The 18,074-nt window shown below is 35.2% G+C and overlaps 1 protein-coding gene across 12 annotated transcripts in view; it reads right to left on the reverse strand.

Annotated features, from left to right (window-relative positions):
• The window catches only part of LOC106868354 (N-acetylated-alpha-linked acidic dipeptidase 2), a 1,035,601-nt gene that overhangs the window by 1,017,448 nt on the left and 79 nt on the right, over positions 1–18,074 (reverse strand). For 11 of the 12 annotated variants that reach the window (XM_052970680.2, XM_052970677.2, XM_089357530.1 and 8 more), the window contains exon 1: positions 17,598–18,074. This exon is cut by the window's right edge and continues 79 nt beyond it. The gene's annotated coding sequence lies outside the window, so the exon portion shown is untranslated. The remainder of the gene's footprint in view (positions 1–17,597) is intronic. The other variant, XM_089357522.1, reaches the window with a different exon arrangement.

Here is an 18,074-nt window from a genome sequence, read left to right on the forward strand (position 1 = left end):
AAGTCCACGATGCCTGTCTCCGGTACAAAACGGAATAGACGTAAAGAATGTAAGCATCTAAGCCGAAATACATTAGACATAAATTATAAAGCATCGTTTCTCAGCAGCCGACATACGATATATTTATATATATTAAAACCTCGGGTGTTATCACATGTAACGTTGCTCATGAAATATACCTTATTGTATCGGCTAAGACACGTTGTTTACGTCACGTCCCTTATATATTATACAAACATACAACGGCCTTCAACACAGTTTCCGCCAACTACATTCATTCACAAGCTGTAACACTTGTGGAGGTGATCAGCGGAACCGTAAGACCAAAGTGACGAAGGTCAATGGGTACTTCAACTTCAATCAAATATATAGTACTTCACTATATATGTTGAGTACTTCCCCGTCACATTTGCTGTAGTAACATTGAGTTGTATTTTCCATCTAAAATAATAGAGTATGGCGTGTTTTTTAAAGCTACCGAAGACCAGCGATTATACAAATTCTGATCTTTTTTCTTAGTTTCTTCTTCATATCTAACAGTTGTCACGTTTATATGAAACTGTTTCTGTTAAACCCTTTCATTTTTTTAAAGCTGATATTAATTTTCATTCCTAGAGAAAGCAACTTCTTATTTAAAAAAAAAGGTAATAATCCTAAATTAAGCATTAGAGTAGTAAGTGATGTCTACCTCACAAATAAAGAAGTAAATTAAAAGGAAATTTTGAAAAAGTGAAACGAAAATGAGAAAGTGATATTTATGTATCAGTAAAACAAAAAAAAAATCGGCTCAAAGTGTTGTGTATATATGTATGTATGTACAAGAGTAAGTTTTAGGTAACGAAAAATGTTCGCTAAGCTAAGCAAAAGAAGACACTTTCACAATCGAAAGAAAATGAAAGATAGACAAAGACGGACAAAGCACTGCGATTGATAAGTGTCTATTAGAAAAAAAGAAATATTGCCAACTTGGAGGAAAATTCATACCACACATCTCCTGCTGTAAAACGAGATAAATCAGAGCTAAATTTGTCGGTCACGATAGACAATCAACTAACCATCCATATTATTATTATACTATTATTAAAGAATATTCCATCCAGCCGTCCATCTGATTATCTCAATCTCTCAAATAAAAACGATCATTCACAATAAAACGTCTGGCGATCTTTCGAATTGTGTGTAAGATGGTGGGCAAAGTGGAAGATAAACAAATACGTAGTTAAAGGCATTGAGTTTGTTCGCACGTGCATACGTGTTAGTTTGACACTCAGAGAAATGAAGAGTTGATAAAAAGGATGTTTCGGACAACTGGGTTTAGAGCAAGGGACCCTGAACTTTTTAGACCATCGACCCCTTCATGGAATCCTTGTCCCTCATCGCCCCCCAAACATGTACAAGAAAATAAATAAGAATTAAAGAGATGTGCATTTATCGACCACTTTGGAGATGTTAGAGCCGGAACAAATACTGCAAGGAATCTAGTCCAAGGTTCATACAGTTCCAATAATCCATCACTTTGAATTAGTATTTGTAAAAAAAAAAAAAGAAAGAAAAAACGAAGGTAAAATTGACCTCGGAAGGATATGAACGCAGGTTGCATTTCCGGAACAAATAACGAAGCATTGTGTCTAACATCTCTGTCAATTCCCTTTCACAGAGCCTAGCAAGCCAACAGTATATACAAATACAATAGAAGTGGCATGGAGTCACATAAAATATAAATACCATTTGCCATGCATGGCACTTAAAGAATCTTACCGGAGTTTACCAGACAAACGGAACGTCGTTAGGACATTCAACAAATGCATTAGATATTACTCTCCCGCATTATTTATAAGATTTCAATTTACGAATTAAGATAAAACCAAACTCATATTACATAAAATCTGATTTTATAATTATTGCCGATTAACGATCGTGTACCTTTCGTTTTGAGTCAGTACAATTCATTTCACTTTATGTGCAATCCTATACGTACAAAGTTCGAAAGATCTCAAAATATCTACAGAGAGGTTTTAAGACAGCAAAACAAAATACTATTGTTGTATGTGCATAAACATATTCTGAGACGTTAAGAAAACTTAATTCCAGCTATATTTTTCATTCTACTTTGAATCGATAACCTTAAGTACCGATTGTGTAGTGCTGTTGAGATAATCGATTAATATACTATAACTGCAAAAAAAAAAAAGACAGAAATAGCCACTGTCTGTAACGTTTGCTGACCCAGAGAAGGTTTTTTGATAGTTTGGGGGAGGTGTCCATTTGAGCATGAGCGTAGTAGTTCTGAAACTAAATTTTTAACTAAGAATGAACTGACACTACTCACCAACGTTTTATTTTCAAACATTTTTTTTTCTTTTTTGAGATAAACATTAATGATGTTGAGTGTGGATGCCCTTTGGAGATTTGGAATGTTGAACTTCAGAAAATTCGAAACTTAAAACCATGAGCTTTAGGCAAAAATGTCCTGAATGTAATAAGCTTTATTTGTGATTAAACTACGATTTAGTAGAAGCATGAGCTAGGAAAAGACTACCAACGTAAGTGGTCCTGAGGCATTGTAGGAAGGAAGTAATCAAAAACTAAATACGACATTATCATTGCACAATAATGGGCACATAATGTGCTGTAGGGTCTGATAATCTAACAGGAAATGAACGTTTTAGTTTGCGTACAAATGCGATGGAACAGCTAACAACAAGAGTGAATTTAAAGAAAATAGACGGTAATAGACTGCTCTGATGGCTTGTTTTAAGTAAAAGACAACTGAAGTTAAATATATGATTTAATAGACAACCAAGATAAAGTTAGTAATAGCATTGTGGCTCGAAATCAGATGAGGCTTGTGTGAGAAATTACATTTACTATGGCAATGAAACTTGTGCATTGATATGAAATTGTTTGTTGCAACTGGAAATGAACAAGTTGAATGTATAATCAAAAAAGACTGGTCGCTAATGACTTGATAAAAGTAGCTGATCAGCGTCAAAATAGGAGGTATAGACATTATAATTAGTGTGAAACAAGATTATATAGATTTGGAGATGTAACATGGACGGACGCAAGGTTTAAATACATTTCCACTACCCGTGAGAAATGAATTAAGAAAACGCAATGAAAGAAAAAGAGCGAATAAATAGCACACACACAATTACGTCTGTCCTTGAAGAACCAGTGCGAACCGTTTTCCATTTATATATCGTTGTTCTAGCAGCCTTTGAAGTGCGCTAGGATCTTAAGATCTTTCCATTTCGATGTAATAAATTTTTCTGAGTCATACTTGTAAATTTCGGCCATTAGACATTTCCCCGCCCTAAGTTTCCCCATATCTTGCAAGAGAAGCAATGAAGTAAATTTGGCTCAAGTTACAAACTATGTAAAATTGAGGATATTTGTCTCAACAGAAACGCGTCTTCACACATTTTTTTTTCTTAGAATTCACAAGTGGTCGCTGATACAAAAAGGAATTTCCCGGATTCATTCTAGAATAGTGAGTACCAAATGATCCCCAAAATATTACCTAAATTGTCTGCCCCACTCTCCACTTCTGTTTATGTGAAAACAAATTTCATTACCGTGCTGGACAAGTTTAAAACTTTTTTTTTATTATGCATAACAACTCGTTCTCATTCCCTTTCAATTCTTAAAGCACAACTCCGTAAGAAACACTGCTCTAGAACGTTACGTATCCTAAACATTGTAACAATAGATTTGTGTTTCATTATAATTAATAATCATTAAAATGAGAATTAATAATCAATGCATTGGCTTGTCAACACAAGTGGCCTGTTACTCATGACAATGTAGATGCATACAAGTACATAGATTTGTTTTTTGTTCTAGCCAAGACTTAATAACAGGAAAAAAAAGAGAACACAATATATCTATTCATTTAAGCAACGTAAGTGAATGACTGACAATACTCCTCAAACTTTCATTTCTAAACATTTTTTTGATTTGAGATAGACATTAATGATGTTGGGTGCAGATGTCCTTTGGAACTTTGGAATGTTGAACCTCAGAAAATTCGTAACTTGAAACCATCAGCTTCAGGCAAAACGCATAAAACTCGGACTTCGAGTCACTTATGTCGCCTAAATACAGTGGTTCTCAACCAGGGTCCACATAACCCTTGCGGGTCAATATAAGACTTTTTTGTTAATTTTTTTCTGCAATATTTTGGTTATACTTCTACAATACGCAAAATATTGAAATAATTTTTTAATGAAATTTTTAATTATATTCAATAATAAAGATATATTAGGATTTTTAAAACACTGAATGACTAAGATGGACCACCCGATTAAAACAGAAATCAAAGGGGTCCATGGGTGAAAATTAGTTGAGAAATACTGCTTTAATATCATTCCACACATATATAATCTGGTGACTCGTTTTGCGACTTATTTTTGTTTAAAATGTAGTGACTCCCGATCACTGCCTCACACGATGATGAACACAAGTAACGTCATTTTGTGGTTCCAAGAACTCGTGGTCTTGACTAAAAACAAAATGCATAAAAACTACTAGGAATGGCTGTGTGGTAAGTAGCTTGCTTACCAACTACATGGTTCCGAGTTTAGCCCCACTGCATGGCACCTTGGGCCAATCAAAGCCTTGTGAGTGGATTTGGTAGACAGAAACTGAAAGAAGTCCGTCGTGTGTGTGTGTACATATATATATATATATATATATATATATATATATATATATATATTCGACTAAAGGCAGTGGTCCAGCATGGCCACAGTCAAAATGAGTGAAACAAATCAAATAACTCGTCAAATACCGTAATCCCTCGACTATCACAGGTGTTACGTTCCAAAACCCCTTGAGATAGGTGAAAATCTGCTAAGTAGAAACAGTACTGTACTGTATTTTTTTTTTTTTTTATAATTTGTATATATTTATTTTATTATAAAAGCAAAACAACACCACAGAGGAATCGACGTAACCTTGAATAATAAACCGCGATATGGCGAGGAATAACTATAATATAAACTAGCTACACCCGTGAAAACTTCATGGAAAATATAAAAAAATGTAAGCATCTGTAAATTGTGTGCTGGTGCCAAGAGAAATGTTTCTATATTGTGACACTTACAGAATACAGAAAGAAGTATAAAACCGATAACTATATAATCCAACCAAAATATCTCAGTTCTATATTTAAGAGATGAGGAATTATGTACATTATTTACATTCGACGGATATTTATTTATCTTCATCTTGTTTGTTGTTAACACAACGTTTCGGCTGATATACCCTCCAGCCTTTTTTAGGTGTCTTGGGGAAATTTCGAACCTGGGTTCTCATTCCTAAGGTATTTTTCGATGTTACTATTATTATCATTGGAACTGGTATTAAGAAAGGATAGAAAAACATTAGATTTATAAGCCCTAAAATTCACTCCATAACTGCCCACGGGCATAGTGGTTAAGAGCGCGGGCTACTAACCCTAAGATTCCGAGTTCGAACAATAATAATAAATAACATCGAAAAATGCCTTAGGAATGAGAACCCAGGTTCGAAATTTTCCCAAGACTCTGGAGGGTATATCAGCCGAAACGTTGTGTTAACAACAAACAAGATGAGGACAAATATCCGTCGAATGTAAATAATGTAAACAAAATGTCTCAGTTACGCAAACGTAAACAGAATTGCTTTTTAGCCTTAAAATACATCGTACATATTCAAAGAACTTTCTTGATTTAGTGGTACGGAACGGTATTCTTTTACTTGTTACAGTCATATGACTGTGGCCATGCTGGAGCACCGACCTTTTGTCGAAGAAATCTAACCCTGGACTTATTCAGTGTAAGCCTGGTGCTTAACTGCTAAGTTACGGACACACACACATACAGATAGGCTTTAGTCGGCCCGAGGTTACAGTAGAAGACACTCTATAAAGTATAAAGTTGAATTTCGTGTAGCCACCCGTTGGTAACTTTTCTCCCCCACCCCACCCGATTTTGTTGGGGGTATTACCCACTTTTCTGAGCTCTTTTCACAGCTATTTCCCGTTCTTAATTTGCATTAGTTTTTGTATGAAAAAAATGGAGCGGGGACTTGTTTGTATAGAATACATTAAATGTGCCTGAAAAAAACAAAAACATGGTCTTTCAGCCCGACTAAAAGACATGAAGAACTATCAAACAAGGCGAATAAGTACTGGGGGTGGAGGAAAGAGAGAACTAACATTCGATCCTTCTAGAACTCCCAGAATGAAAACCTAAACACCTTGATTGTTAAAAGTAAAGGAGTTAGAAAAAATCAATCGTGTTTCAGTCAAATTGTCATTTTAAATGACTGAGGCTTTCCTTTCCCTGTCTCTTCACTACTTTTCTCTATGTTCAAGAGAGTGAAGATGCGTGACTCAGTTGTTAAGGGTATTCGGCCCACGATCGTAAGGTCAGGAGTACGATTCCCGGCGGCGTGCTGTGTTCTTGAGCAAAGCACTCTACTTTACCTTGCTGCTGTCTACTCAAATGGCAAAAATGAGTAGTGCCCTACTCAACCACTTGCACGTTAATGGTAATGAAAAGTGGAAGTGACATCCAATATTTGCTGTAGTTATTTGTCTTTGATTTAACAATGTATCTATGTATCTACTTTTCTTTCAAAGTGTGTATCAGTCTATTCTGAAAATACTGATAAACATTTAAAAGCAAAATAAAGAACGCCACCTTGCTTTCAGTCATCACTCACTGTTTCTCTCACTCTCTGTCTTACTTCCTCTCTCTCCCGCTTTTAATTTAACAATGTGTTTGTATATCTATGTATGTTTGTATCTACTTTTCTTTCGATGAATGCATCAGTCTACTCTGAAAATACTGATAAACACTTAAAAACAATAAAAGGAACGCCACCTTCCTTTCAGTCACCACTCACTGTCTCTCTCATTTCCTCTCTCTCGCTTTGCCACTCACTTCAACTATACCTCCTCTGCTTAACACCTTTTATTTCTCTTTTTCTTTGTACCTCTTCTTTCAACCTTTTTACTTCTTCCTTTGAAGTAAGTGTGACACACACCACAGGTACGTACGTAAAAAAAACAAAAGTTAGCATATTAATATTTAGGATGTTCAATGCCAGCAATTCAGAGAGGAGTAGCTTAGTTGTTGCCACCTACTTCGGTACTTGGCTGGTGGTGGGTTAAAGCCCCAGAAGGATGAAAGCTAATCCCGGTAAGATTTGAACTCAAAATATAAAGAACATGAGAAGAAATACAACACGATATTTGTTCTGATGCTCTAACGATTCTGCCAAATCTTTATGCAACACGAGTGTCACTTTCAATCAGTGGTTCTCAACCAGGGTCCATATAGCCCTTGAGTGTCCATATGAGATTTTTTAGGGATCCACGCAAGCAAAACAGTAAATTGAGGATCCACAATAATATTTTAAGGGTCTTTGAAAAATGTTTGCTTTAGATGTATGTAATGGTATGTATTGCAAAAGGCAGCTAGGTTCCTTTCTCCAACGTCTTACATAGTTCAACCTACACAAGTTAATATCATCATCATCATCATCGTTTAACGTCCGCTTTCCATGCTAGCATGGGTTGGACGACTTGACTGAGGACTGGTGAAACCGGATGGCAACACCAGGCTCCAATCTAAATTTGGCAGAGATTGGAGCCTGGTGTTGCCATTCGGTTTCACCAGTGATAAGCAAAATAAGAATTTTTGAAAGAAGTTTCTATAAAACTAGTTTTTAAACAGTGAACGGCTATGGACGTCCACCAGCATAAAATAGTAATCAAAGGAGTCCATAGATACAAAAAAAAAATGGGTGGAAACCTCTTGCTCTAAATGTTTGAAGCCGTTCGTCAAATTGGCGACAAGTTTTGTTTGTTTAATTTTTTTTTTAATAAAAGGAACGGAAAGGAGACTTCAGTCACCACAAGTTTCGCGTAAGAGTAACCTTCTTTCATGTGCATTTACATCGAAATAATACAAATATTCATATATACACTGACTGTTAACTCTCTTGAGTTTATACGCCCTTTGACAGATTTTTTTCCCAAAAGTCCAAATCACCATATATCAGGCACATGCTGTGAGTAATTACTCAGGGTAGGCATTTGGTGACGTTTATGTAGTAAAAGACACAAAAAAATAAGTGAAACACACGCACGTGACTGAGTTGGAGGCAGATTGACTTTATGCTTTTATAGCGCGTAAAGAAAACGTTGTTGTAGGAATGTACGCAGCAAGTGTACTACAGCAGTACTATGCGTGGTTTTGATACTGAGATTGAAAGGCAGGGATGAATTATGCCTACCTAATCAACAAAAAAATAAAATACTTTGCATTTTATGCGTAATAATCAGAATTACCTTCAAAATTTTATTGAATTAGGTGCATATTTTGCCATAAAAGGAAAATGTTACTATCGATCTATTTCATTCAGAGTATGTACTGCCTACCTTGCCTACTCAGGTGGCATGTCCCCGAGATATATATATATATATATATATATATATATATATATATATACACTGCTAAAACTCTGTGGTTGCTTACTTGCGTGCTTGTCTGCAATTTAATACAGCCAAACCGGCGCATAAGGTGCCCCTGAAATGGGAAAACAAACGGAATAAGACAAGTTTCACATAAATCGGACCACGGGTTCCCAAGGTACGCTGTTTTTACGGGTACCTTTATAAATAGCCAGAACGGCGCATAACAGGAGAAATGCTTTGAAAGTAAGATACCATTGAAATGTGAATAGTAATGAAATAAAACAAGTTTCGTGTAAATCGGACCAAGGGTTCGCGAGATACGCATTTTTTTTTTCGGGTACCTTGAACTATTGGAGACCAAATGAGTCACGGGTAGTCTAGTATTATTTATGTGGGAGAAAAAAAAAGCATGCTAAAAGATTCAATGCAGACAAAAACTTGTCTTTACAACATTTATGAAGGTAACAAACATGACAGCTGCATTATACGAAACTAGTCAAGAATTTATTATCAGATTTGAAGAGGGTAGCGAATGGAAGCAAAGGTAGAAATAGAATTCTAAAATTCTTATCACATTGAATGAATTACTAGTAAAACTTCTAATATAGAAGAATATATGATAGTACGCAGGTCTCGCCCGTTCAGTAATGAAAAATGAACAGTATTCTGACAGTAAATTCTCAGCAACTATCTTCAGATGTCGGGAAGATATTTATTTAGACAAGTTTTTTTTTCTTTTTTTTTTTTTTAGTGTTCGTTCCGTCTTGCACAATATTTCTAGCCGTTATGAATTCAATGTGTTTAAATTTTCAGAATGAATTTTGCATAAACTTTGTCTGTACCAACAGTTTATTTCATTAAGTTAAATTGTTATTTCTGTTCCTCTATTGCTGTGACTATGTTACATCTGTTACGATGTGACAAGCGAGTTTCCTTTCCCGCAGTCGGGCGTCATTCCATTCTTGTCTTGAATCTGACAGTTCCTCTCTTCTAAATTCAGTTATTGTAGGTACATCCACATGGCTTTTCCACTATATATATATATATATATATATATATATATATATATATATATATATATATATATATATATATAATGCATTATTAAGTTAAGTGGAATTGATATGCAACATACCTATTATTTTAGCGCTATATGTACATATTTTTATTGTGATTTTAAACCGTATACTCACGTGATTAGTGCTACTGCACATAATTACCAATTTTGATGAGAGGAACTAAGTTATTCAATTCAAAACCACTGAAGATAAACGACCGTTTGCTACTACGACTTTACTTGGATAAACATTTTATTTTAAGACTTCGTTGTCGGACTTGAATGCTTGCCAGGCTCGTAACAGAGAATACATTGTCTAGCGTAATCTTAGAATATCTCTAACAAGACGTGATGGTTCACTTCTTGAGTACCCTTCATTGAAATAGGTTTGTTCGATGAGGTTTCGTTTAGTGTCAATCGAATTAGTTTTTGCCAGTAGTCCAAACACGCCATCTCTGAAACCTTTACTAAAGTAACACAGAAGGTCACTGTAAGGATAAATAAAATTAAAAAAGCGGTAGAAAAAATATTTCAAAATATTCTTGTTAGATTTAGTTCTCCTTGATGGTTGTTTAGTCGTAGTGCAGCCCTGACGGAATTATAAAAAAGCTTGAAGGCTTTTGATCAGCCAGCCCTTTTGCGTCCCCCACTCCGAATCAATATGATCGGGCATAACATTATTAAATATAACTTTCCTCATTTAAGATCATTGTGACTTGAAGGAAATTTGGTCGCTATTTGTAGCAGATCGAGCAACCACTTCGAACAGTGAGATTCAATCTGAGGTCCGTGAGCTGAGCTTAAAATTTTTAAATACTGCAGTGTAAAATGTATAATTAATCTATTACATATAATTATTCATTTAACATATCTTCCAGCTGAGAAATAAACTACGAAAACAAGTTAGTTTAATAAGATCGGCTTATTGAGTAGAAAGATATTTGAAACGCCAGAAATCCGTGAGAAAATTCGTTAAGAAAAGTTGATCGACCCTGGTAGTGAAAAGGTAGGGAACCATCCACAAAAAGTCTCCATTCCTTAGCTTCAGTTGTTCTTTGATATATATATATATATATATATATATATATATATATATATAAAATGACAATTCCAAATATGACCACTCTGTCCTTCTTTTGAGCATTGCATATCTAGAACTACAGTATCCAATATCTCCCTTTCCAGAGAGGATATATTTTGAGGGAGATTTTAGCTGCTACTTATAGTATAGGTCGAACGACAACGAAGATGCATTCCCGTTAGCTCATAACAAATCACATTGGCACAAAGAATTTTGTGGTGGATGGATAAAATTGATTATATCGCCCCCCCCCCCCCCCCCCCCCAAGTACTTTATTTTATCAACTCCGGCGGTAACAGAACTCAGAACGTGAAGACCCAGAACCAAATAGACACTGCAAGGTTTATGTGTGTGTGTGTGTGTGTGTGTGTGTGTGTGTGTGTGTGTGTTTGACATTCTAATGCTTCTGCCAATCTAACACATCCTTTCATGTTATTTACTAAAGGACACATTCGTAAACAGTTCTGAATAAATACACATGCATAAATATTTTCTGTACATTCACCCATGACTTGACTTTGCCAGATGACTGGCAAACTGGTCACTGACTCTGTGTGTGTGTGTATGTATGTATGTATGTATATATATATATATATATATATATATATATATATATATATATATATACACACGTTTCATTTCCAAGAGTCAAAGAAATCTCTGCGGATACAAGTGATTTACTAAGAAATGAAATATTAAAACCCTTGGCTATTTATTTGCCTCGTCTATGGCAAATAATGTGATTACACTCTGCTCAATACAATTTACCCAAACTACCTCGCAAACAAGCAGCCTGCCAACTACCATCGGTTAGAGAAGCAGAAAGTGGGTATGGGTTCTCTGAGAATGGAAATAGATTCGTTGGAAAGTATTACATATTGAATGGATGGTACGAGAAATATTGAAACAACAGATGGGAGGAAAAAGAGACTGTGAGAATGAGACAGACAAACTGTGGCAGAGAGCGGTAGAGAGAGAGATGGATTGACAACAACGAAGAAGGAAGAACCAGCTAGACAATCAGACCAAGAGAGATGGAGAGATTGGGGAAGAGGATGATAGACCGATCAGAAAGGGAGCCCGACCGACCGAGAGATAGAGACCGCCCGCCCGTCCGCCCCACTAAATGAAAACGAAAACAAAAAGAATGCAAATGAAGCGGGAGAAATGCAGAAAAAACATGAAGAAACAAAAAAGAATGATGGAAAGAAATAATAAATAAGAAAACTGTGCAAGTCAGAGATCGATTTGAAATCGATGCAAAAAGAAGGCAACGAGGCCGTGTTGCTCTAAATGCAATGTTTATAAACTGTATCTCATCATTGTCGTCATTTCAACATACCAAGAGGGAGATAGTGGTAACATCTGCTAACCATTGTATCTAGTAGTAATAATAAAGAGTCGTAGTAACAGTAATAAAAATTGATTTAATTGCTACAAAAGGCACCAAAATTAAACACTAGATAGATTACGATGGAAGTCACTATGTTGTTACTAGACTAGCTAGAAACAGTAGCAAAACCTAACTCAAATTTATACCCCACTTTCCATCGTCTTAGAAAAGGAAAGCACATTGAACTAAGTAAGTACCACATATTCCAATGGTAAAATGGTCTGGAAAGAAATCTTTGGTCTGAGTTATGGCAGCCAGGAGTGATGAAGTGGGGTTATTTATCTTCACTTTTCTTTTCCCTAGCGGACGTTTTATATTAGAGGAAAACTTTTCTCTATTCTATTATTCCTTTTGGTCACCTCAAGGATTTTTCCTACAGTTGATTTAATTACATAACATTTGAGCTATATTTCCTTGTATTACCAAATTAATTATCATTATTGAATGATACGTTCGTTACATATCATCCATACATACAAAAAAAAAAGCCCTTAATCATAGGTTTGTTCAAACTGGGCTGACCTGAGAACTAACCAATAACTGGTTCGATAGCTTTAATCGCCACAGACACCGAAAATAAACATTAGACATGGAGCTCATTTATTGAATAGAAATTGGAAATTCTGACGTCCAATAGTGGAGTTATTCCAATGCGAAATCGAAACCAGGACTCATCTTTGTTAACCGATGACTATAACCTCTGATATATAACCATGATAATACCCTCCACAGTGCCATTGTTGTTTGACTGGGCTCAAAGCTAATTCTGCAAGGCAAAAGGTACGTTTTCGAGTGAACAAACCAAATAAATTAGTACTACTTTAGTAATGCCCTCTTGCTTTATTGACTAGGAAAGATGAGAAGATAAGCCGACCAGAATGAAAGTTGAACGCATGAAAAAAAGTCACCAAGTTACATAGCAAAATTTTTTTTTCAATCAACATTTAGTTCTGATCTCTAACTAACCCCTGTATCATCTACAGAGAAAGAAGCAAGATATAGAGAGTTGAAATAAACTTGAGAGCATAGGAAGAGCATAGATCCGAATGAGAATCGAAACCGTATGGTAGAATCGGTTCGCCAAACTTAAACTTTACTACTCTGAGGCAATAGTAAAACGATTTTTGACAAAACACAGGTTAATTTTTCTTAACGGGTAGAAGTTGATATAAATCGATTCAGTAAATTAGTATTTACTTGTTTAGCCCCAGGTCAAGCTTAACCAAACAAATCTATGATCTCTCTCTCTCTCTCTCTCTCTCTCTCTCTCTCTCTCTCTCTTTAAAAACAGTGTATACGTTTTAAGTTAGTGGGAATACGATTTAAGTGAGGTTTGACTGCTACTTCAAGCAAATAGAGAGATCACGATAGAGGTCCTCTCGTTTGGCTCATATTTACTTAAGATATCAAAAGTGAAAGGGGTGCGATTTACATCCAGAATATCAATCAAATGATTTCTTTCTCCTTGACGGTGACTGATTTACTAACTGCACTTTAGGTTTGCTTTATATATATATATATAAACTGAGAAAAGGGGAGAGATAGAAAGCTGAAACGATTATGCATCTCCCAAAGGGGAAAATGCTACATGTCGGGCAAGTTTGGTGTGTAAACTATGTAATATAATTCTGCGAACATGCAAGTAGACAAAAGGAAGAAAAAAAACAGCAAAACCGAAGCCAAAAGACTGACTGTCATCAAGCAATCAGTTGGTGAGTGACTGACTTGGTTGACTTCAGAGAGTCGGACCAATAACACGATTTACCATAATCACTAACAGGAGAAGAAATAATAATAATAATAATAATAATAATAATAATAATAATAAAAGGCAAGCTAAGTAATGCCATCAATAGTAGAACAATACTATAGTAGTAGTAGCTGTAGTGCATAAATGGAAAAACAGTAGTCAGCTTATTTTTAATTTTAAGCCCGGCAAACCGCACACATTTTCGCAACACAAGCACACGTAATATACACACACAAATGCACTAACGCGCGCTTACGCAAACGAATGAAGGAAAGAATGAATGGATGACATTGAGTTGCATTCATCGGAAAGCATGAACATCACAACCATAAGCTTCTCTTATTCTTCTCCACCACACACACGCGCGCGCACACACATTTAACAAATCTAAGGATGTATGCCGAAATAGTTTAAAAAATTCAGTTCTGTGATCGTTTAATGTAACACTAATAATAGTGAATAAGCACAACGACTCGGATATACAAGAACATAACGAGATTTTGTGATCTTCATTCATATCTTTGAAAGTATAAGCATCATCACAAGTGAAGTAAATTAGCTTCGACTAGGAATCGAAACCGGGTCGCGTTGACCTTTGTGTCTGTTAAAAAAATATGTATAATTATACTAGAAACTCAAAAAAGAATAATGTTAATTTCTTATAGTGGTACAACATTATAAAAAATTATCACTTCTATTCAATAATATCACTGGTACTACTTTTATCGATCTCGGGAGAAACCCAACACGATTTGAACTTGAAATTTAGATAAGACTTACGAAACGAAAATAATGTAAATCATTTAGTTGGGAGTCAGATGCTCAACCAATAATAATAAATAAATAAATCGGGTTCTTCATTTATTAATTATGATAGTGCTGGTTATGTTTTTTTTCTTTCTTTTTGGCCAGGCATTGAAAACTATTGAATCTATCCATAGTACATACCTGGTACTTGATTACTTTCTGTTAACAAACAGGTGGTTATGAAAGACCACTGAAGTGAAATAGCGTAAACAGAACATAGCTCTGTTGCTTTCAGAATAGTATTATTACTATTAACACATAATAATAATAAAAGTAAAAATAATAAATCACAACTCCAGTTCTCGTACGGTTTCTTATGGTTGGTTCTAGTAAGTAATTATTATTGTAGTAGTGGGCTCGTACCGTTAATGTTTTCGCTCGACGAAAAACAAAGCCGGTTTCGTAAGAAAGAAGAGAGAAGGGACATATGTTTAATGATTTGAAACCCTAGTATATTTTGTGGAGCCTCTCATTTCCTTTTTGTGTTTGTTTCGCCCCCACATTACATGACTATATATATATATATATATATATATATATATATATATATATATATATATATATATATATATACATACACACATACAAATGTACTGTCGTTGTCGTGGTCTTCCGGTCGGATTGGAAACTGCACAAGCACGCACCCCACCGTGTCACACAAACAATTATTTGGAATAATAGTATGTTTTTCACTAAACACAAGAACGATCGTATGGAAGAAGGTTTGAAAATCAAGTGAAACGTTAATATATTACCGGTACATCCTTACTGAAACATCTCTTCGTTAGTAAGAACGAAAAGCAAAAGCTGACTACAGTGGGGATTTGAACTCAAAATCTAAAATAACGAAAGCAGTAGGAATTCAGTATCATAAAGTTGTTGCCTAAAGTCAACTACGATGAGCAGACATGTGATCAAAGACGTTCCAAGTACGATCGCCCCTTCTTTATTTACATTCATAACGTATATATGTCTGTTATCAAAGATGGTTTGAAGCAATCTGAGCGACATTTAGCATCTATTTCTAGCATATCGAATGAACACATATGGATTCCCTTTTTTTAAGGTTAGTTAAACGGTGAAGAAGTTTAGATGGTGCCCTGCGGTGCGTCGAGAAATCGGGAAATTTTTAGCTAGAAGGGGAATGATTAGTAACGCCCATGCCTTTCCCAGTAACGACTTTGGGTATTGTTAGTGTTTCGTATGTGTTAGTATGTATAGCATTGACTTTCTCAATTCAATACTGTTGCTGCTTTTGTTGGTGTGATAGTAGGAATAAGAACGGTTTCAAATGTTGGTACAAGGCCAGTAATTTCGGGGGAGGGTTTAAGTCGATTACATTGACCCCAATATTCAACTAGTGATTGTTATATCGACCTCGAAAGGATGAAAGGCAAAGTCGACCTCGACCGAATTTGAACTCAGAACGCACAGACGGACGAAATGCCGCTAAGCATTTTGTCCGGCGTGCTAACGATTCTGCCAGCTAGCCGCCTTCATGATTATACTTTGTAATTCTGACACAAGGCCAACAATTTTAAGGGGAGGGGATTAATCGATTACATCGATCCCATTACTTGACTGACTCTTTATTTACTCGGCCCTGAGATAACGAATGGCAAAGTTGACCTCAACGGGATTTGAACTCAGAACGGAAGGAGCCGGAACAAATACTGCAAGGCATTTTATTCCGACGCTCAAACGATTCTACCAATCCACAATGATAATAGTAGTAGTATAGTAATAATTATATTTGGTGCTAGTGTTGTTGGTGTTTCTTTACACTGTTGGGTTGGTTTCGTTTTAAGTAACTCGGGTTTAGCTGTTTGCCTGTATTTAGTGCTGACTGTGATTAGTCACAACAATAGTAGTAGTAGTAGTAGTTGAATTAATAATAATAATCATCTTTGACTAATTACTAAATCTATCACACTATAAAGACAAAATTCATCGTCACGTTTCTCTTTTCTATATATTTATTAACATATCATTTCTCCCCGACATCCTCCTTTAGAAATAAAATAAAAGCCAGCCTGGTAACCGAGCCATTTCCTTTCACGTTGCGATAATACTAATACTACAAAACGTTTCTCGAAAAGGGCATGAACTTCACAACATCTTGTATCTCCTCATCTAACACCTCCGGTCTCATGAGTCTGTAATATCATTATCATTGCTATATGCTTTCATCAAACGTTGATCATAGATTTAGAAAAAGGGGCATGAATGTTACTACTCAACCCTTTGCTCATAATAAAACTAAATCTTAATGCTTAGGCTAAAAAAAAAAACTCACCATTATTGGTGTTGATTAAAGACTAATGTATCCAGACAAAAACACTGAAGGTTGTTGCTGAATACTAACATACCTACACACATGCAAACACAATGCATATGCATATATATATATATATATATATATATATATATATATATATATGTATATATAAGTTCGTGATACAATTACATGGATGCACAAATGTGTCAAATCTATACGTGTATATATGTACATATATATGTGTGTGTGTGTGTGTGTGTGTGTGTTACACATTTACAAGCGTACAAGTTGTACTTACACAGAACAATACGCGCTGGAATGAAATGTGTATTTACAGTACGAATACGTTGTTACTTATGTGTGTGTATAATACACACACAATATAAATATATATATATATATATATATATATATATACATATATATATACATGCATATTTGCTGGTGGTATAAACATTTCTTCGGGAGGTAACAAAATTATATGGAATAAAATAGAAGCTAATAGAACAGTGCGTGTATATATATATATATGTATATATATGTGTGTGTGTGTGTGTAATGTATGTATGTATGTATACAAACTGCAACTCCAAGAAAACAAGAATAAAATACTAAGAATAAGGAGGAGAAAACTTCGCAGATATGAAGGCAAATAAAAAACGAAAAAGAAACCTGACACGTTAAAGGTAGAACAAAAAAAAAATAAGAGAGACGGGGTCAGACAGGACAAGAAAAGGGGGTTAGAAAGTTAAGTAACTTACCGAATGTTTTGTAATCCAACAGAGGGTAAAAGACAGTTTTTTTTTCTACGTCAACATCCAAGTGACAACAACGTTAATTGGTTGTGTATGTATGTATGTAAATTGGGTATGTATGTGTGTATGTATGTATGTATGTGCGTTTGTATGTGTGTCTGTGTATGTATTTTCTCTCCCTAGTATGTGTATATATCTTAATGTATCACGCTTTCAATATTCACTGCTTATACGTCAAGACTGTCAGTCAATGTGAGTTTGTAAAACGCATGTATATTTGTGTGTGTATGTCTGATTGTATGTTTGTGTATATACATGTATGTGTATATATTCTCATATGTAAGTGTTTAGCAATACTGTTTTATATAGACGACTGGCACTGACTCGCTGAGAATAATAGCAATGATAATAACAATAATAATGTTATAGATAGTGGTAGTGATAGTAGTAGTTTGAAATAGTAATAAAGGAAGGAAAAAAGCA

The sequence above is a fragment of the Octopus bimaculoides genome, chromosome 9 (assembly GCF_046866305.1).
Source record: "Octopus bimaculoides isolate indiv1 chromosome 9, ASM4686630v1, whole genome shotgun sequence".
Classification (NCBI taxonomy): Eukaryota; Metazoa; Mollusca; class Cephalopoda; order Octopoda; family Octopodidae; genus Octopus; species Octopus bimaculoides.